Raw genomic sequence first — 23,361 nt, 5'->3', positions numbered from 1 at the left:
CATGGGTTAGTAGCCCTAAAGTGATCTCAAGAGTACGGTTTTAATCCGGGCGATATCCGAGTTTCCACATTGATTGATTTCATTCTTTAAATTTCAAGTGCTATTCCTTGAAGATTTAAACTTGTCGTGTATGTGAAATGCTCCAATCTTGTTTACTTGTATAGATATTATGCCTTGTTCTTGATTTCGTGTATTACTCCTATCGTGTTAATTGGAATGTTCCAATCTTGTTTACTTGCATAGATATTATGCATTATTCTTTATTTCATGTATTACTCTTGTCTTGTTAATTGGAATGTTCCAATCCTGTTTACTTGCATAGATATTATGCCATGATCTTAACTTCACGCATTTCTCTTGTCTTGTTAATTGGAATATCCCAATCATGTTAATTACATTGATAATGTAATCCCTGTTAGCTCGTATTCAAACAACCTTCTTGCTGTGTTCCTTGGATTATCCCAATCTTGATTTGTTTCATACATGTATATGTATCATGATTCTTGTTATTAGCACTCTAGGGTAGCTTAGGATGTTCCCTGAGTTTCACTTTGACATAGACGCTAGGTGACATGATCCCTTTTAAACTGTTTCATGTTAGTCTAAAAATCTGAAAGAAATCGAGTCGATGCATGCTCATTCTCTACGAGTAAACTTGTTTACTCACCCCGAAGTTACTGGGGGATTTGTTTAGGTACGAAGACTTGGTTTGTGATGCTCGTCGTTCATTGGGATGGCTTGTAGCTTTGAGTTTCCATTTCATGCAAGTGTTAGCATGAAATATCATTTGGTAGCCTTATGTATCAAACTTGTATTCTTTGATTCCATTTCTGTAATGTGTACATAACTACACTCTTTTCATTCTATTCAACATGTGTAATATGAGGCCAAGGGCCAAGCATGTTTATATTTGCACTTGCACTCATTTGGTGCCACATTTTGTTTTGAAATGTATTTTTATCAACCATGGAGGTTTGGCATGTCAAATCTTGTAAATTGAATGTAATAAGGCCGTAGGCCATTGTAACATGTTTAAAATGTCATATTAAACTTGCGTGTATGTTTACATCATCACACATTAGCTTATAATACAAATTGATCATGCCATGGGGCATTCAAATAAGACTTAGAGTCCTTTCTTCATTTTTGGTGCATAATAGGTTCATATGCACGTTCTCGACCAGTTTCGGTCGACCGGTGGCTTGTTTCAGTCGACCGAACCCCTTTTGATTTCAATTGTTCAGCAAAAACTCCAATTCTAGTAGCCATTTTCACTATCAAGGCCCATTTCGGTCGACCGGTTCTCTACATCGGTCGACCGAAACTCATTTTTTTTTTTTTTTTTATATTTATCTCGAGCCTCAAATCGGTTTACCGGTTTGTCACTTCAGTCGACCGAACTGGGAGCTTTTTCTTCTCTTTTCTCCTGGCTTATTTCGGCAGACCGATGCTCCATTTAGGTCGACCAAAATGGAGCTGCCTTGTGAGTTTGTTTGGTTTGTTGCCTAGACAGGTTAACCTTGTTTCATTCATTCCCACTTGACCTTGTTAATCTTGTTCAAGCCATTTAATGGTGTACGTGATCTAGTTTGAACTAGATCTTGTCCTCTTGGGTGTCATTTGTGCCATAAGGTATCATTTAACCTTTTTTATCCTAGTTTCCGCTTCCGATTATTTCCTTGAGTTCTGTGACTCCATGGAAAGTCATTTTGGTGTCCTAGGGATGGTTCGTATCTCTAGAGGCCTAGGTTTATCCTTTGTTCCCACATTTTTGTTTCCTTTGAGCTCCTTGACCTCATGGAAGGTCATCTTAGTGTCTTAGAAGTGTGTTATGCCTTGGGAGACCATTGTCTTGTTTCTTGCTTCCGCATCTGGATCCGTTATCGGGTCAATCTTCGGTTCATCACTGATCCACCGGGTTGAATAAAAACCCAGGTCGTTACACATCCGCATTACAGTTGAGACTCTTGCTACAGCCTCTTAGTGCCCATATATCTGCCCTCCTGGCTTTGATTATCTAGTTCTTCGGAGGCCACCCTATGCAGCCATGGCTATAGCTCTTAATGGCCCTGCTAGCGACGGCGACATATTTGCAATCAGGAGCTATGTAATACTCCTAGTTTTAAAAAGGATATAATTGAAATTTCACTATTTATTTTCTTATTTTCATTATTTCTTTTATTATTTTTAGGTGCTTACGTGGCTATGTGTTTAGATGGTTTCCTGTTTTATGTGTATTTGAATTACGTGTTGTTTGAATTAATTTGTTGGTTTTAACTTAATTATATGTTTAATTTTATTTAATTTTCTAATTGTCATTTTTAGTTAGATTAAATGTGTATTTTATTTCTAGTTTAAAAGGATGGGCTTGGACAGTAGTGATGGACCAACCGTTTGGGTCTCATGGACTACTCGGATAGGAGAGTAACGGGTACAGTTAATACCCATGGATGATTATACATATATTTTTGGGTATATGTGTATATAGGGTAAATCAAATTAATAGGATTTTAGGGTTTTATATAACTATGACATCCGTAGCCGTCTTATATATTATTTATTTTATATTTTATTTTATTTTCTTTTGCTTTCGGTTTCCTCCTAGAATTAGAACTAGGTTTTGCACTAAGCCTATATAATTATAATATTACGTTTACTTAGGGTTTAGAAGCAACAAAGAACTCGTTTAACGAATTGAGTTTTGAGAGAAAACAAAGGAGGAAGAATTAGGGTTCTGGCCAAGAACCAAGGCTGAAGCAAGGAGAGGAAGAAATGGTGTTGATCATGGGTTGAACCTAGGGCAACAAAGGAGTGGACAACAATCAAGAGGTAGCCGGAAAGTCTAGATAGAGGACGGTTAAAGGTTTTAAACCAAAATTACAGAGGCAAGTTATATTCTGTCTCTCTCCCTTTGGCCTGTGTTTTTTGCATTCTTAGATGTTCTCTAGGATCTTAAACGGATATTAAATGGATCATGCTTGCTTAGTGCAGATTGAATTAATTATCTGTATTTGTTGAAATTAAACTGAAATCGTTCTTGCAAGTTTGGTTTCACTTTTAAATCTTTGAGCATGTTGAAACGGTAATTGTTTTGATTGTTCTGTTAATACAAATTGTGGTAAACAAAGGACTGGATTGATAATTGGATATTAATGGAATATTACATGCTTAACAAATGATTAATTACTCCTCTGTGTGTATTTAGCTTAAACTGTAATGGTTTTTGAAAGTTGAAATATGTTGCTTCTTGTTAAAACGTAATTAAATCGGCAATGGTTTTTATGGTTCTTTTTTATGCAAATTGGCTGGAATGAATAACTGGGATATTACTGGATGCATATTAGACTCCTAAGGTCAATATAAATGAAGAACGGAGGGGTTAGAATTTGCTGGAAACGAAGAAGACGAAGCAGAAACAGAATAAGGCTCAGAGAGGGAGAGAGCTGGCTCCATGGAAGAGGGAGCCGGCTCCCTCAAAGTGCAGAGCCAGCTCTGGGGAGTCAAGAGACAGCTCCTAGCTCTCAAGAGCCTACTCTCCCATGTAGGGAGGTGGCTTCATGCTTAGACAAGAGCCTGCTCGTGTGTATTAAGAGCAGGCTCTCTTATGTGTGTGCGTTCTGAAATTTTTTGTGCACTGTTTGGAGAAGTTTCATTTTTCAGAAGGGTTTGGGAATTTACAAGGGTTTCTAAATATGGTTTTCATGAAACTTTAAAGGCTCATATGGCATAAATTATACCTATAGACTAATGGATGGAACTGCAGAAAAGTATACCACGGTGCAGGCTGTTAACGGATGGAAGGAGTTTAATTACCTAATTTAATTTTAGCAATTTAACGGAATATATATTTGATTATAAATCTTATTTTGGTTGCATGCTAGGGTCATTTATTTATCATGTTTGATCTGTGCATACCTTGGATGTTAATGGTTGAAATACTAAATTCTTTTCTGAAATACATGGATTTAAGCTTGGGATTTTAATTGCTGTAATATTAAGCACTACTCTGCAATTATTTGGATTATGATTTGGACTTAAATTGCTGAACTAATACTTAGGTTTTGTCAATCTTATGGATGTTGGCCTGGAGTTAATTGAAGAATTAATTATTTTTTCTGTCAATTACCTAGATGGATGTTAGATTTTAAATTGGCGAATAATTAAACTTGGTCTCGTTAATTACATGGTTATTATTATGGATATTTAGTTGATGAACTGTTTCAACCATGTATTTATCAATTATGTGGATTATGTGGACTTTATTTGATGTATTGCTTAAAATGTTGTATCATTTATGGATCATTTGCATGGTATGCACCGGTATGGGACGGTGGCATACGGAGGGACGGATTAGGTCACGACGCTAATTCCTACCCATTTATATATACTGAATGGATTAACTAAAACAATTAAATCCTACATGGTTTCATGTCCTGTCAACTAAAACAGTTGAACGACATATTAGATGGTTGTTTATATTTCTATAATAGGAAGGTTAGGGATTTAATTAAAACATTTAAATCCTAATTATGTGTTGTGTCTGGATGACGAACAGTTGACCGACACAACATATTATTTGGAGGGAATTTATATACATATAATTTATGTTAGTCTGTGCAGCTGAACAAGCTGAACGACTAACTGGATTTCTTATGGATGAATAGGATCGGACTTTAGATATATATTTATGGTACCGTGGTATGAGGTTGAGTCTCAGGATTGTCGGTTAGGGAGCGTATATGCAGTAGGATACGTAGCTGGCTATGCTGGTTGAGGTATACCCCGTTAGGCTTAGGTAGTCATGCCCACTCAGGTGCGTTTTGCATGTTGCCTTCTATTTAGGTTGAGACCCTCGTCATAGTCCGGTGAGAGTCCTGTTGTGTGGATATATATCTATTTATGGACTATGTAGTTATGGTTGAGACATCTAGGATGTATCTGCGTATCGGGTCTCTGTTTGGATTATAGTTAGGATAGAACTTGTTCGTGGGCCTGACCCACTATTATTTTTCAGGTAACGGACGGTTCCAGGTCTTAGAGCTTGTTCGTGTTGAGTAGAGAAGGTTACTCATTCTACCAACAATGTAGGAGGTTTCTTCATGGTTTAGTATTGGACTTCTTTTTGGTTGTTTGCTTTCCAGTGTTGGTTTTTAGGGGTCCACGATATGGATTCCCGAGTTGTATTACAAATGGAGAAGTTGGATGTACCGAAATAATTTCTTATTTATAAAATTTTATTCTGAGGTTTCAGTTTTGAATTATCTTCTTAGTTTCTTTTCAGCAGTTTTATTTATTCCTGTTTATCTTAATTGTATTATGTGTTCGTTTATTGCTAATTGGTTTGATGTCCTTGGGTAATCAGGCGTGGGCCTGGCCAACCCGTATCCGAAAATCTGGGGGTATTACAACCTACCTGCCCGACAGCATATGGTTCTTTGATTCGGTCTTCTACAGAAATGTTTTTATGGTGGGGCACAAGATTCAGAGGCGGGCAGACTTTCTAGCAGCCTTCTATGCTTTCTACATAGATCATTGGTTCTCCGTCCTTTCCCTCTACTAGACTGTTATCATGTAGTTCTATGATTCCTTAGTCAGCAAGAAGAAGCCCAAGCGGGTTAAGTTCATCCCCTTTGCACATTTGATCACTTAGATCCTCTAAAACCAGCATTATCCTTTTCACCCGCAAGAGTATCCTGAGACAGGGGCTTACCACAACGGCAAGAAGGATTGGAACAAGAGTTACAATGCTTTTATTTGGAGATTAGAGGAGGAGGCAGTCCTAGCGGTAGAGGAGGCAGAGGCGGAGGCAGCAGCATCGGCGGCTGAAGGTGCTTTTATGGATATTGACCTGGAGCAGGAGCCTCCAGTAAAGTCACCACATCAGTCTCCGGCGGGGTCACCATTTCATTCACAAGAGCAGAGTCAAGGTGAGCATCAGTTTCACGATCTTGCCATTCCTGACACTCTAGCTCAGACATCCAGCCTAGGGGAGCGTATCCAGACATTGGGGGATGCAGTTGTCTCTTTTCGAGCAGATGTGACCTCTCTCTGCATGGATGTGCTGACTACATTGCAGGGCCTTTCCAGAGATATCTACAGTTCACGCCTTGCCAGACCGACTTCATCTACCTGACCTCTCTCTCTCTCTCTTTATCATTTATATATATCTGTGATCTTTGCCTACTACTTTGACACTTTGATACTGTTATTATATTTTTGCGGCCAGTCTATTGGCCCCGATACCGTGATTTACCTTATACTATTTTTTTTTTTTTACTTCTCTTTTTATGCATGGTATTTTTGGATGTCAAATTATTATTGATATATTTATTGTTGATTAACTTCGCTATCAGGTGCATTCAGCTCATTTCTTGCCTATTTGCACTGACTACACTTCAGAGCAGTTGGTGAGGCTTTACATTTTAGAGATTGTGAAGCTACATGGCATTCCATTATCTATTATATCGGACAGGGATTCAAGCTTTGTATCTGGATTTTGGAAGAGTTTTCAGCAGGCTTTAGGTACGGAGTTACACCTTAGTACTGCTTATCATCCTTAGACTGACGGACAGACTGAGAGGGTGAATCAGATTATGGAAGATATGCTTCGGTCGTGTGTTCTGGATTTCAAGGGCCACTGGGAGGAATATTTGCCACTTGTGGAGTTTGCTTATAACAATAGTTTCCAAAAGACTATTGGGATGGCACCTTTTGAGGCGTTATACAGTCGACCGTGTCGATCACCTGTTTGTTGGATGGAGGTTGGAGAGAATCAATTCTTAGGTCCTGAGTTCATCAAGGATACCTCTGAAAAGATTGCTATTATTTGAGATCGCATGTGTACTGCCCAAAGTAGGCAGAAGAGCTATGCTGATCGTCGCACTCGTGCTTTGGAATTTCGGGTTGGGGATCAGGTTCTTCTCAAAGTATCTCCTATGAAGGGTGTTATGCGCTTTGGGAAGAAAGGGAAGTTGTCTCCGCGGTTTGTCAGTCCATTCATGATTACGGATCGAGTGGGAGCTGTGGCTTATCGGTTGGCACTTCCGGATAACTTAGATCGCGTTCACAACGTGTTTTATGTTTCCATGTTGCGAAAATTTCTGCGCGATAAGGATCGGTGTCAGCATATTGATGTTGGGGAGATTGATGTTGAGGATGTCATTCGCTCGCAGTTTCCTGAAATATTGGAAGAAGGTAAGGGCGAATTCCGAGGACGGAATTCATTTCGTTAGGGGGGAAGAATGTAATACCCCTAATTTTAAAAGGATAGTCTCGGCATTTATTTATTATTTTTATTGTATTTTTGCGTGATTATTTGGTTTAATTATTTTATTTAATTGTTTACCTATGTGACATGTATTAAATTGGCATTTATTGTTGAAGTGTTTAATTGTTTAATTATGAATTTTATTTTGTTTCTTATTTTTTTTTAATGGGTTGCTTTAAATTGACTTATTTAATTTATTTAACTTAATTGGTTTAATTTAAATGTTTAATTTTTCACGGTGTAATTATTTTATTTATTTAAATTTAGGGTTTTAGGATTTATCGTTGGCCGACTTATAGTCAGAGTTGGAATAGGGTTTGGTAAATTAAAGCCTATATATATATGTACATACTGGGGTTTAGGGTTTTAGAAAACATAAAGCTACGTCTGTATCGCCAAGGGCTGCTAAGAAACAGAGCGTGAAACTAGGGAATTAGCAGAGCAGTTCAAGGAAGACTACAGAAACTGGGAATTTAGAACTTCAAGTCTGTAACTCAAAGGCAAGTTCTTATCTTCCTCCTTCCCTTGGCTCGTGTTCTGTGCACTTAGATTATCTCTAGGGATGAACTAATTAATAATTGAAACTTACGTGTTTATTATATGCTCTGTTGATGATCTGGTTGCTTGAAAATCAAATATGTTTACAGGTTGTGCGTGTTTGTTTAAGTTCTATTCAGTAAAACATGTTAAACTCTGTTGTAGTTTTAATTATCATACTTGTTTTTATCTTCTGTAAACGGATCATGGAGATGTTATTAGGATGATATAAGACTCTTAGGTGCAGGGGTGAAGAGAAACAGATGGGTTGGATCATAATTGATATTGCAAATTGTTTACAGTGCTGCTCTTCAAGCATGCTAGTTCATTGGTTTAGTTTAAACTCTGCAACGGTTTCCAATATTGTAAACAAATCTTGGAGATGATTCTAGGCTTAATTAAGGCTTCTTGATTTGTTCTAAAAACCCACAGAGTGGTAGGAGTAACCCAGTGATGAAGCACAAAAGCTGAAACGAAGCACCGGGGACTGAAGGCTCTCAAAGGAGGTGAGAGCCGGCTCCATAGAAGTGGGAGCCGGCTCCCACAACAAGTAGAGCCGGCTCTAAGGAGTCCTAGAGCTGGCTATAGGCTGAAAAGAGCCTGCTTCAAAATTTGGAGCAGGCTCCCTTTTTATTTTATGATTTGTTTTAAAATTTTTTTTTATTTTTCTACGTACTGTGCTTACTATTGGAGCTTGGGTTTTAAATCTGTTGGGTCTGGGGTTCCACAGAGAGTTTAGAAGGCTGAATTTGGGTGTTATTAGGACCTTAAATTGATTAGGGTTTAATTCTAAAATGTCGGGACAAACTATGTAAAAATTAAGACACTCCCTATGTTGTTAACAAATGAAAGATAAATTAATTGCTGAATTAAATTTCAGCAATTTGATGGAATATAATGTGTTTATAAAACTTGTTTTAGAATGCATTCAAGTGCATGATAAGGTCATTTAATTATTAATTTTGATCTATGCATGCTTAGGAGGCTAGTTGCTGAATTATTAAATCGTTTCCTGCAACTATATGGTTAATGCTTGGATTTAAATTGCTGAAATATTAAACAATCTTCTGAAATTGTTTTAGCAATTTATTGGATAATAATAGGATTATTTAACCTATTCACATGCATGATGGAGTCCCTGACATATTAAATTTGGTCTATGCATGCTCTGGATGTTAGTTGTTGATTTATTAAATCGTCTCCTGCAACTAAATGGTTAAATGCTTGATTTTAAATTGCTGAAGCTTTAAATATTTTTCTGCAATTATTTGGGTGGTGGTTTTTGGGTCTGTAAATTATTGAACTGTTATATATGTTGTAATTTACATGGATATGGAGGATTGTATGTACCGGTATGGGACGGTGACATACTAGGGACGGTTTAGCTCAAAACGCATAAACCTAACCTAATGGATTAATGGAATGGATTGAAAGATATCAAATCCTAATTGTGACTAAGTCAGATCAGTTGTAACCAAGTTGGATGACTTCCTGGATTAACGGATGGTAGTTAAGTCATATCAACTAAATAAGTTGAGTGACTAACTAGTTGGTTTATTGTATGTCAGTTTAATAAATAGTTGAACTGCATACCTTGGATTTGGACGGACTTTATATATATGTTTATGGTACCATGAGTTGAGCTTGAGTCTCAGACTCGTCAGTTAGGGTGCGTATATGCAGTGGATGCGTAGCTGCTTATAATAGGTTGAGGTGTACCCTGTTAGGTCTAGGTACTCATGCCCACCTCTGGGTGCGTATTCGCATGTTGCCTTCTATTCAGGTTGAGACCCCTATTATAGACTAGTGAATGTCCCTTAGTGTGGATATATTTATACGTATGGACTAGATAGATATTGTGAGGTGTCTACGGTGTATCTGCGTATCGGGTCACTGTATGGATTGCAGTTAGATTAGAACTTGCTCGTGGGTCTGACCCACTCCTTCATTATTCTTTTCAGGTACAGGACGGTTCCAGCCTTAGAGCTTGATTGTGCTTGTCGAGGACAGTCTCACATCCATCTGACTACGTAGGACTTCTCTCGATGTTTCTAGCATTATCTATTTCCAGTTTTCAGTTTCAATTGAATCTTTTGGTTAGGGGTCCACCAATGGATTCCCAAGTTGTAACCTTGGAGTTTTGGAGGATTGGAGTTTTATTTTTCAGTTATGCATGGAGGGTTTTATAATTAAATGTTCTTTCAGTTTTATTTCCATCTTTATTATTTCATTTTGTCATCTGTGTTCGTTTTAAAATACTTTAATTGTTTGATATTCCCTCGGGTTTGGGACTGGGCCTGATCAACCCGTGTCTCGGATCCGAGGGGTATCACAGCAAGTAAGTAATATCAATAAGTCCTTTTGGAACTTTATCTCTGAGAAAGTGATACTTGATGTCAATATGTTTGCTTTTCCAATGCAATGTGAGATTTTTACTGATAACAATAGCACCCTAGTTGTCACAGAAAAACTTGGGAGGTCCTGAAAATTGAATTCCTCTGAGAGTGTAGTTTTCATCTAAAGTAGTTGTGAACCAGCATGTGAGGCAGCTATATACTCAGCTTCAGAGGTTGAAAGAGAGACAATGTCTTGCTTTTTTACTTAGCCAAGAAACCACATTAGAGCCAAGAACATAACAACAACCAGAGGTACTTTTTCTGTCAGGTAAAGATCTACCCCAATCAGCATCTGAGAAGGCTGTAATAGACATTGAGGGTGAGAAAATGTAGTATAGACCATATAAAATGGTGCCCTTGACATATCTGGGAATTCTTTTGGCAGCTTGGAGATGAGAAGCCCTTGGATTACTTTGAAATCTAGCCACTAAACCCACTGAGTACATTATATCAGGCCTTGAAGCTGTAAGATACAACAAACTACCAATGATAAACCTGTAAAGTGTGGAAGGGACTACTTCAGTGGTGCACTCCAGTGAGAGTTTGGTATTAGGACATAGTGGTGTTGATACAGCCTTACAATCATCCATTTTAAACTTTTTAAGTAGATCAAAGGCATACTTTTGCTGAGAAATGAAGATTTCATTGGATGTTTGAGTAATTTATAGGCCTATAAAGTATCTGAGAGTCCCCAAGAGTGACATTTCAAACCTTGTCTTCATGAGATTAGCAAATTCTGAAGCTAATAAGGTGTCTGAGCCACAAAACATGATATCATCAACATACATTTGTAGAACTAGAAATTGTTCTTGATGAGTTTTTACATAAAGAGTGTTATCAACCTTGCCTCTGTGAAATCGTTGTTCAACTGAGAACTGATGCAGCTTTTCATACCAGGCTTTGGGGGCTTGTTTGAGACCATACAAAGTGTAATACCCCTAGTTTTCAAAAGGATAGAATTGGGAATTTAATTTTGTTTTTCATTGATTAATTGATTTAATTATGTGACTTGGTTGTTTTATTTTCTTAATTGATTAATTGTGTTTATTTAAATTAATATTGTCTAATTGTGTGTTTTTTTTAAATTATTTATGTGACTTGAAATTGTCTATGTGTTGTAAGTGACTTATGTAGTTAATTATTTATTTGTTTGACTTTATTTATTTGTTTTAATTGTAATTATTTATTTGTTAAGTCATTGGTTTAATGCATTGTTTGAGTTATAATTAAGTTTAGGGTTTATGTTATAATTAGGTTAGCCGACTTATAATGAGTCGTGGAATTAGGATTAGGGTTTAGTAGGAACATATATATATTTATGACAGTATGGTCTGCTAGGTTGAAAACCCTATTCACGATATAGTGTCGTGAGAGGAAAAACAAAGAGAAGCTGCAGAGGGAATCAGAGAGGGTCGTGAGGATCACCTGTAAGGCTAAAGGAGAAAGAAGGGGTTGCTTTGGGATGGAATTAGGAAGTAACAGAGGGATGAAATGGTGATCAGAGGAAGGAACGATCTTGGAGAATTCTGAAATGAAACTTGAAATGGCGTTGAAAGGTTTCAAACCGAAACCTAAAGGCAAGTTTCATTCTATCTCTTTCTTGTAAACTTGTGTTCTGTGCATTCTAAATAGTCTCCAAGAACCTAATTAACTTTTAAAACAAACTTGTATGCATATTAGATTAAGTTGTAATCTGTGTTATGCTTTTAAAACTGGAACTGTATTTTCTTGCATAAATTGCTTTGATTCAGTTTTAATTTTTGTCAAGCAATGCTAGATGGAAACTTGAGGAGTTTCTAGGACTGTTGAGACTTATATTGAACCTTAAGAACTTTAAGAAAATTTGGAACAGAGGATTGAACTTCGCCAGAAGTGAAAAAGATAAACGGAAGAAGCATAAACTGTTCTGATCATGGTTTAGGGTTTTGTCAAGTAATTCATACTGGAATTAGAGAAGTTTTTAGGGTTATTAGGACTTAATTTGAACCTTAAAAATCTTTAACAAAAGTGGGACCGAGGACTAAAACATTGCCGGAAGCGAAGAAGGCAAACAGAGGAAGCAGAGAAGGAAAAACGGAGGCTGGGGAAGTGGAGGCGGCTCCACCCTTCAATGGAGGCAGCTCCATTGAAGTGGAGTTGGCTCCATAAGGGGTTGAGGTGGCTCCAATGTGGGTGGAGCTGGCTCAACCTAAAATTGGAGGCAGCTCCCTTGAACAGAACTCCTTCGGGGGTATTTTTAGTAGTTTTCTGACTTCAGGGGCTTGAACAGAGTTTTCGGAAAATTGTGGGAAGTTGTAAATACTTAAAATTAACCTGTTAGACCCTTAGAACAATTAGTATAAGTTGATGAGTTAACTGGAGAAGATGGTATGAATTATAAAATATTAAATGTGAATGCCGTGGGAAGGAATGAGGACTGTATTGCCAGTTGTTTTAGCAAATTCAATGAACTGAGATAACAGGTATTTCTAGGCTTTTATATCAAAGATAATTATGGTATATTTAAGTTCCATGAGGGTTGGTTGTGTCACGCTCCTAGACCGTAGTCCGGATTGTGAACATAACACACAAACAATCACAGTCTCAAAAGCAATGAATATCCCTGTAACCTGTCTCAACCACACATTCACCTATCTATTTCCCTTTATAAAATCAAGACTAAAAATAAATAGATAAGATGCCAATATTAAAACTTTAAAGTTTTAAAGTCTGAAAGAACATTTATTACATGCCAGGAAAATTCTAGGAAATATAATACAAAACATAGTCTATTATGCGGAATAAAACACTACAACACTAGACCTAACTCTGTCTACAGCTGAGGAGGAAAGCCCTCCATACCATCCGTTCCATGACCTGAAAAGATATGTATTAAATAGGAATGAGCAACCACAGCTCAGCATGAATTACTTAAAGCGCACTCCTTAATACCTCCGTGAATCCAAACAAAGAACGGATAAAAGATAAAGGGATCATACAAGCTCAGGGGAAAGCAATATATCATATGAGATAATAAAATGAAGTGTCATGTAATGCCAATGCCAATGCTAATGTCATTGACACCTCTCACTTCCCAAAATCCCATTTTCATCACAAAAAGTTAATGTAATCCGCCCAAGGCTGCTCCCCAGTTCCATGAGAAGAGAGTTGGTCATCTATCCCTGATATAAGGCCACTCCTTGTGATCATTTTGGGGCTCTAGTGACACAACTACGCGTAGAGTCACTCCCTACGTCTGCTCTAGATTCCCATTAACTGCACAGACAAGGCAACTCCTTATCCAGTTTTTGAAATCATTGATTCAATTCCTTTTTCTTTTCCTAAACCCACGGATACAAGGCACTCCCCTGTTATCCGGTTTTCAAAACCATTTAATGAAACATTTGTACTTTCCTTTTCATTCCAACATCACCCCCATGCTCATGTGAGATGCATGTACATTTATATAACATGATATACAGATAATGAAATAAATATGGAAATCTCAACTCATATAAAATATCATAGTATTGCATTTTAATCCACACCCAAGCATGGTAAATTAATAGGCTAAGTAATCCATGGTTGTATAACATAAGAAGCATGCCTTCTAACTCACATTTACCACATAACAACATATACAGTGCTTAATAACATTTAGAAAATCAAGTACAAAACTTCCCATATCATAACAACCAATATTCTAATTTTCAAGTAGCAGCCTATGTTTATAAGGTCATAACTTTTTCCACAGATGGAATCTAAGGCTAAAATTGGTATCGTTGGAAAGCTTGTTTCGAGCTAGTCACTTTAGAATCAAAAATTGCTAAATTTGGGTTTAAAATGAGGGAGTTGTGGTCAGTTGAAGTTCAGGTTGCTGTGCAGGAAATTCTACAGATTACAGCACAAAACTGACAGCCTATTTTTACAAGGTCTTAACTTTTTTCACAGATGGAATCTAAGGCTGAAATTGATATCATTAGAAAGCTTGTTTCTATCTAGTCAATTTAGACTAAAAAATAGCTCAATTTGGATTTAAAATGAGGAAGTTATGATCAGTTGAAGTTCAGGTCGCTGTGTAGGAAATTCTGCAGATTATAGCGTAAAACTGGCAGCCTATGTTTACAAGGTCATAACTTTTTTCACAAATGTAATCTAAGGCTGAAATTGATATCATTAGAAAGCTTGTTTTGAGCTAGTCAATTTAGACTAAAAAATCGTTCAATTTGGATTTAAAACAAGGACATTATGGTCCTTTGAAGTTCAGGTTGCTGTGGTTTCAGAATTGCGAAAAACAAGTAGCTGCCTATGTTTTAAGCACAAAACATATAGAATTGATTCCTTAAAGGTAAAGGGTGTGAGAGTTAAGTAATCCTACCTCAAAGAAGCTTGAAACTCAGCAACAATCACAACTTTAAGCAACCCAAATGATGGATCAAAGCTTTCCAAGGTAAAAAAAAAAAATGAAGAACACTTCCTTCTTTGTTTGCAACCAAAACCCTCTTCTTTTAACACCACTTTCCAAACCCAGCAACAAAAGAATGGACTCAAGTGTGATATCAAAAGAACCCTCACTACCCAAGGAACATTTTTCCTTCACAAAGCCTCATCAAAATCCCAACACAAAGCTTCTAAAATTTAGCTTAAAAAGTATCACTATGGAAAGGAAATAGAAAGCACGAAAATTGGGTTTTACAAAATGGTTTCTAGGAATAAAACAATAGGCATACTATATGTTATAAAATGAATGGATATGGTGCAACCACATACACCTACACATGTCATCCCCTCCATGGATTAAAACCAAAATCATATAAATGACTCAAAAGTCCTTTTATTTCCTACTAAATACCATTCATACCATTTGCATGATAAAAGTCAAGAATACCCTTTCACAACTAACCAAATGCCAATTATGCTATTTTGCATAGTAAAAGTTTACTTTGCCCTTTATCAAATTATCAAATACCATGCATTCCATTTGTAAAACAAAAAGTCCATAATGCCCTTTATGAAATACTAATTGACAAATATGCTATTTGCATAATAAAGTCTATAATATTTCTTAATAAATAATGACACTTAATGAAATTACCACACATTTGCAAAATAATTATAATTCCGACAAGAAAAAATAAAATGCATGTATGTTAAAATGACCAGAAAAATGATAAAAATGCAAGTGCTCACAGGTTGGGTTGTGGATGTGGATGTCATGTAATTTAAATACAGGGTTGCATGCTGTCAGGAGTGGAGGAGCTTTTATTTGCCTGTTTATTTTAACCAGTTTGTTTGGGTAAGTATAAAATACCGTTGGGGTTTTATATAATATGCAGTGAGATTTCTTAGTTGACATATTATGTCGGGCACAGATTTTAAGATGGAGGATTATATAGGGTGTCATGTAATGAAACGATAATTTTCATGCCGTCAGGGATTAAGGAGGACTTTCATTACTAGTCTTTGTTTTAATAATTTAAATGAACTAGTATGAGAGTATGGTTATGGATGTCTAGTATAATGTGCTCAGGTCATGCTTCTGATAGTCATTATACCATGATGTGGATGTTAATTGATGAACTGTTTAATTTCTGTTTTATCAATTATATGGACGTGGATACTATAAATTGTTTATCACTACTTTAACAATTTATTTGGAGAATTTATGGTTATAATCATATACTGGATGCATGATGGGATCTTAATAATATCTGTTTTCTGTTATGCTGATTTCTGGATATATTTGATGTTCTAATGAATGTGCATCATTTGTGAATCAGTTGCATTATATGTACCGGTATAGGATGGTGACATATCAGGGATGGATTAGATCAAAAAGCCAAGTCCTACCCCTTCATACATACGGAATGGATTAACCTAAACAATTAACTCCTACATGGATGCATGTCCTGTCAACTAAAACAGTTGAACGACATAACAGATATTTATTTTATCTTTCTGCACTAGGAAGGAATTTATATGTATACTTATGGTATCGTGATACGAGCTTGAGTCTCCTGTTCATGATTAGGGAGCGTATATCACAAAGGTTGGGTAGCTAGATATAGCTGATGTTCCCTGGTAGGTCTAGGTCTTGGCCGCTAGAAAACGTGTTTTTATATCACCTTCTACCCAGGCTGAACTATGTTATAGGCTAGTGAGCATCCTATAGTGTGTATATATATATATGGACTATTTTAGATACTGTCGAGCTATCTAGGATGTATCTGTGTATCGGGTTTATATACGGATTGGAGTAGGATGGAACTTGCATGTGGGCCTGACCCACCTTTATTTTTCAGGTGTTCGTGAGTACCAGGCTTAGGGCTTGATCGTGGTGATGCAGATATAGTCACTCACTCTTCCGACTACATAGGATTTCTTTTCTTATTTTAGTTTTGGATTTTTATTCTGTAAATTTATTTCTCAGTTAGAATTACTAGGGGTCCACTGGATGGATTCCCGAGTTGTACGGATTTAAAGGATTTAAATAATATAAATTTATTATTTAAAGGTTGAGGATTTTTATTTTAGATTTCTTTCAGTGCATTATTATTTTATTCTTAATTCAGTTTTTATTCCTGCTTGTTTGTATATTGATTGTCTGATATCCCTCAGATCTGTGCTCGGACTTGATCACCCGTGGCTCTAGAATCGAGGGGTATCACACAAAGCCTTACTTAGTTTGTAAACATGAGAGGGAAACTCTGAATCTTCAAAGCCTTTAGGTTGTTCCAAGTAAACTTCTTTATTTAAGTCTCCATTGAGAAAGGCAGACTTGACATCCATTTGGTATACTTTGACTTATTTATAACAGGCAAAAGATAGAAGCATTCTAATGGATTCTATTCTTGTAACTGGAGCAAAAGTTTCATCATAATCAATACCAGCCTGTTGAGAGTAACCTTTACATACCAGTCTTGCCATATTCTTGATAACTGACCCCTCCTCATCTATTTTATTTCTAAAAATCCACTTTGAGCCAATTACATTCTTGTCTTCAGGTCTGGGAACAAGTGTCCAGGTATCATTCTTATTAATTTGATCAAGTTCTTCTTGCATAGCAGTTATCTAATCTTTACTTTTCTAAGTTTTAAAATAGGACTTTGGTTCAATGGATGACAATATAGCAAAATGACTGTATTCTTCACCATCTTCAGCTTCTAAATCACTAAGTTTCTTTTTGTTCCTTGTTTGAACTCTAGCTTGAGGTGGACCAATAATGTTCTCAGCTTGAACCTACTTTTGCAACACTGGATAAGTGGTTTCTCTTGGATTTTCAGGTTTAGTAACTGAGGAACTGGTTTCATTTGAACCAAAAGTATTATCACAATCTTCAAGAGGTGTAGACTTAGGATTCTCATCAAATTTCACATGGATTGACTCAACCACCTTTGAAGACCTTAGATTGTAGCACCTGTAAGCTTTGCTTTTTGTAGAATACCCCAAGAATATACCTTCATCTGCCTTTGAATCAAACTTGCCCAAGTTGTCAATGTGGTTTAATATATAACATTTGCTACCAAATATTTTGAAGTAATAAACAGTTGCACGTCTTCCATATCACAGTTTATAAGGTGTTTTGGTTAAATTAGGTCTAAGAAGAACCCTATTTATGATGTGCACAACAGTACTCACAGCTTCATCCCAAAAACCCTTTGCTAGACCTTTTTCTAACGACATTGTTCTACCCATTTCTTGAACTGCCCTGTTCTTTCTCTCCACAACCCCATTCTATTGAGGAGTAGCAGCAGCTGAGAATTCTTTCTTAATCCCCTTATTATCACAGTAGTGCTCAAATTATTTCATGATGAATTTAGAACCAAAGTCAGGCTTAAGTCTCTTCACAATGCTACTTCTTTCATTTTCAACAAGATTAACAAACTTAATGAAGTGTGTAATAGCTTCTGATTTCTCTTTTAGGAAGTAAACCCACACCATTATACTAAAATCATCAATGAGAAGCATGAAGTACTTACTTCCACCAATGCTAGTAGTTCTAGTAGGACCACAAAGATCCATGTGTATCAAGTCAAGTGCTCTTGAGGTGATGATTTCTTTTGAAGGAAATGAAACTTTGGTTTGTTTTCCTAGTTGGCAGGCTTTGCAGAGGTGATCATCTTTAAAGTTGAGTTCAGGAAGTCCTTTGACAGCTTTTAACTTCAAAATCTTGGACAAATTTCTTGAATGAAGATGCCCTAGTCTCTTGTGCCACAGATTAGCTTCATCACAGGTTGTCAAGTTGCATTGAGTAGCTTGGAATTCTTCAATGATAGTATAAACATTTCCAGATGATCTACATGTTGAGAAGAGAATCTTTTTTGATTTAAGATCAACCGCATTGCACTTTTCTTTATCAAAACACACTATCCTCCCACTATCACATAACTGACTTACACTGAGAAGGTTCTGTTTGAGTCCTTCAACAAGTAAAACTTATTGAATCTTTGGTAATTCTTCAGACTTGCTCACAGTACCAATACCAACAATTTTAGCCTTCTGATTGTCTCCAAATATCATATCTCCACCATCAAATTGTTTCAGAGTGATAAATTTAGAACCGTCACCTGTCATGTGTCTTGAGCAACCACTGTCAATATACCATCTGTCCACTTTGTTACAAGCCTTGAAAGCTGTATACACAAGTAGATTCACTTAGTTTAACTTCTTGGGAATCCACATCATTCTAGATTTTACAATAGAATCTTTATTCTTAACCTTCTGACCTTGAGCTATGTCAGACTTCTTCATATACATTTTAGTCACTTTGAAGTTCCTCATACTAAACTTTCAAGAGCTGTATTTTGTTCTCCTTAATAACATTATTTCCCTCATAAGCTACCTGAAGAGAATCCCTCATTTCTTTGGCTGTTTTATAATTTTTAACTCTGGTGAACTCTTATTGCATTAAGGCACAGAAGAGAACTTGTATGGCCTTGCCATCATTAGCCACAACCAGTTTATTTTTAGCAGAGGGGTTATCCGGATTGAGAATCATAACACCATGTATGGCAGCAAGTTAAACATCATAGGACTGAGACATTAAGAAGGCTTCTATTCTAGTTTTCCAAGAATAATAGTTTGAACCTTCAAACCCTAAAGCTTTGTTAATAACTTGACCTTCATCCATTGCTAGAATCAGTTTCAGGATTATTAGAACCTCACAATGCAGACCAAAGCTCTGATACCAATTGTTGAACCAAGAAGGGGTGAATTGGTTAAAACTTTACTTGATTATACTTTCTTAAGATAATTAAACAAGCATTCAAAGATCAGTCAAAACAAGGTTTACAAGGAAACCCTTTTAACTAGGAAAAACCTTGGTTCTTAGCCACAGCCAATATGATGAAATCCACTACTAGTTGTATGTATCTTGTTACACACTCAGCTATCTCACTCTCTGCACATACCTAAGCACAAGAATAGATACTAGTTTTCACAACCAATACACACACTAGTACTGTGACATTTCGAATTTTCACAAACCCGAATAGTCATTGTGACTCAAAAGTTGACCCGATAATGGATCCGGAATGCAGAAGCGGAAACAAAAACAAAGTTAATGCAAAGAAAACAAATGCAGAAGCAAAATGGTGAAAATAGACCAAGTATTCCCCTAAGGAAAAAAATGGTTATTTCATATGTAAACAAAGTCTCAAGAGGTACATCATTCCTAAGACACAGACATGGCTTCCCATGAAGCCACAGAACTTAAAAGAAAACAAAATGCAGAAGCGAAGTCCTAAAAACTGATAAGTTTAGCCCTAGGGGAAAAATTATAATTTTCAAAAATTTATGGGTGCTACCAAGCACACCATTGGATAGAAAACAAAAAATTAATGAATTTCAAAAAAAATTTCACCCAAAACGGAGTCCGGACGAGGGAGAAAAGACCCGACGAAAAATCAATGTCATGGCGGCCAAAGAGGGCTGCTGCCACCTGCTATGTGCCAAGAAAATTCAGACTTCAAACGTAATTTTGGAAAAATACAAAAAAGAAAGCCCCTTAAAATAATTTTTTTAAGCTGATCATGTCAAAAGAAAATTTTATTTTTAACGTGAAATTCCCAAAATACCCTTGAGATCAGACTTTTTTTTTTTTGAAGAAGTGCGCGCACCAGAAAATCAGATTTCATGCGGGGTTCTCGAGATTGAGACGACATTTTTTGGAAAATGTTGTGAAGAAACCCCCCCCCCCCCCCCCTAAAATCACATTTTCTAAGTGACCATGTTAACACCGGAATTTATTTTTGAAAAAAAAACCCCAAAATGCCCCTAAACCAAATTTTGCGAAAAATGTAAAAATGAGAGCAACCAAGTGTTCAAATGACTAAATATGAAGTTGTGGGCTAAAACGATTGAGCATGCAAGCGTAATAAGTGTTTTAAAGGGTGCGGAAATGGTCCATGACCCCCAATGATGTCCAATGCAAAATCCGACCTATTAAACCTAAAAAATGCCTTAAAATGGGAAATTTGAAGCCTACCATCAACCATAACATACAACCATGATATTTTATGCAATGTAATCATTCTAGCAAGTGTAATATACATAATAAAATGTGTCACAAAGGCCCATGGCCTCAAAATACACCATATGCAAAATATGACATGTCCAAGTCCAAAAATCATGAAAAATGACCCTTTTAAGCAAAATTTGAAGTCAACCATCATTGATGCATTCAAAGAATTGTTTGGCCCATGACCACACGTCATATATGATATAAGACCACTATGAAAAATGATAAAACATAATTCCCACCATCTAACCTAAAATTCTCATGCTAAAGCTTCGTATTTTCCAATTTTTCTCATTTTTAAGCATAATATCAAATAGCATAAAAAGAGAAGCATGAGGTTCTTGGCCCTTGGCCTCATCACATACATGTCAAATAAGTCTCAAAGGATGCATTTAGGTACTTGTTACATACCTCAAATAGAAGTTACAAGTTTTGACATAATAAACTCTAAATAAAGCAAAATTAGGCTAATAAGTGAATGAATGGAAATACTCCAATCTCATCAAGCTATAAGCAAGTTTAAGGATGTTGTGCATCCCTAAAGCAAGGTTCTTTACCTGAAAAATGTCCCAACAACGAGGGTGAGTAAACAAGTTTACTCGTAGGAAATGAACATGCGTATAAGGTAGTGTTTTGCAAGTCCTTATAAGTTGATATAAATCAATCCATGTGATTCATGCCACCTAACGTTTATGTCCAAGGTGAGACTAAGGGATCATTCTAAGCTACATTAGAACATCCACATCATAAACCATAATATATAAACAACTAAACAACGTTGAACACCAAATGTCCAATAACAAAATATAAATTCGCAAAGTAAACAACTTGGAATTTAAAATGCGAAATCAAACAAGTGGAATCTTGGACGTCACACCGGAATAAAACCGACACTAAGCATCATTTGGGTTACTAGCCTGTGGGTGCTTGCCCCTAAGTGCGCACTAAAATAGAGCCAAACACTAGCCATAGTCATTCTTACGACATCCCCAAGCTTCCAAAATCAACTAATAGTGTACAACAAGTATATACACATATACTAAATGCACTTAATCAAATATCATACACAATCAAATTGTGAAAACACACAAGACATGCCCTAGGTCCTCAACTACCATGGCATGTAACATAATAGGCCTTGAAACCATCAAAGGTATCAATAAATCATTGTTTCATTAAATGGAAGCTAGTAAAATAAAAATTAATAAATTCCTCTAGATTGCAAAACATCACCATATGATATGAAATTAACACATAATAAGCAATATATCATGAAGAACTCAAATATCAAATCAAAATTCTAATTAAGCCACTAAAACACTTTATTAATTTTTAATTAACTTAATTAATTAAAAATCTCTAGATTTCAAAAGTTATCCAAAAATTCTAAAAATAATATATGATGAACTATAAGTTATGGGCTCTCCGAATATCATATTATTAATTAAATCTAAGAATGCTTCAACTATGAAATTAAATTATTATTTAATTAAAATAAAAACCATTTCTAGATCTAAACTTTAAACATGCATATAAGTTATATAAACCTCAAAAGCATGTAAAACACTAAGATTATAAATGTGAAACACCCCCAACCTCAGTTGAGATAAAAATCTCAAATCCCACCAAAATCAAACTCCACAAAATGCGATGAAACTTCGGGATTTTGGCGGGGACAACAAGGAGAGCAAGAAACTTTCAAGAAACAAGATCTAAATCCAAGCTTGTACTCTCAGTCCAAAAATCAAAGTGCTGCAAATGGGAAACCGATCGGATAGAAATGACCGCGTTGTCGAGGAGATAAAAAAAGTATAAACTGCGAAGATGAAATAGATGAAAAGAGGAGAGAGATGGGGTAGCTCTAAGGTTCTTCAATGGAGGCTAGTGGTTGCTACTTTAGGAAATAAAAAGTTGGGGATACTTTCTCTCTCATCCACTAACCCTAAATAGGTCAAAAAGGTGTCTCGAACAGTTTGAACGGGCCCCGTCTGGGTCCAAAAAGTGAAATCAGTAAAGACACACTCAAATGCCAATGGTTCATGAAAGAAAAAAGTTTCAAAATAGAATTCTAAGGTCAACGGAAGGAACGGGGTCAAAAATCGAGTCCTGAGGGAAAAGTTATGCCCTGTACAAGATTGATGACTAATGGTAAAAAGAAAATTCAAAATAAATGAAATAAAAATTTGAAAAATATTCTGGAAGTGCTAAAATTCATAAAAAGTGGAAAATATACCCCTCATAAAAGTTTAAACCCAAAACGAGAAAATTTTCTGAAAACTTTCCATAATTACACAAATGCCCATCCATTAGATAACTAAAAAAGTGAATTTATCAAAAAGCCCAAAATGAAGTGCCATTTAAAAGATACAATTAAAAGAACCTTAAATACAAAATTTTATCAAAAGATAATTACGAAAAACACCCCAAGTAAAGAAAACATATTTCAAGAATCTTTGCATTTATACCCCTACAGGCAAAAGTAAACATCTAGCATGCTTTTCTACCAAAATAAAAAATGTGGATCATATGGAAATCAAGTAAAATGAATGCATGCATGGCCGGAATCAAATCCGAGCATGAACCGATAGTTTATGCAAAATGAAAAGATAGTGAAAAATGACGGAAAAAGAAATCAACGGAAAAAATTTATTCGTAAAATTTGG

At 36.1% G+C, this 23,361-nt stretch overlaps 1 long non-coding RNA gene across 1 annotated transcript; it reads right to left on the bottom strand.

Annotated features, from left to right (window-relative positions):
- Positions 1 to 12,867: 12,867 nt before the first annotated feature.
- LOC132288299 (uncharacterized) lies at positions 12,868 to 14,874 on the bottom strand. The gene is made up of 2 exons (XR_009473648.1): positions 14,558 to 14,874; positions 12,868 to 13,056 (listed from the first exon to the last, which is right to left on the bottom strand). It is a non-coding gene; the product is annotated as an uncharacterized LOC132288299 (long non-coding RNA).
- Positions 14,875 to 23,361: the final 8,487 nt, after the last annotated feature.

Source organism: Cornus florida, unplaced genomic scaffold (assembly GCF_030987335.1).
Source record: "Cornus florida cultivar Cherokee Brave unplaced genomic scaffold, ASM3098733v1 CherokeeBrave_3.0.0_Hap2_Chr02, whole genome shotgun sequence".
In the NCBI taxonomy this organism is placed as follows: Eukaryota; Viridiplantae; Streptophyta; class Magnoliopsida; order Cornales; family Cornaceae; genus Cornus; species Cornus florida.
This window is presented reverse-complemented; position numbering and strand designations above follow the sequence as displayed.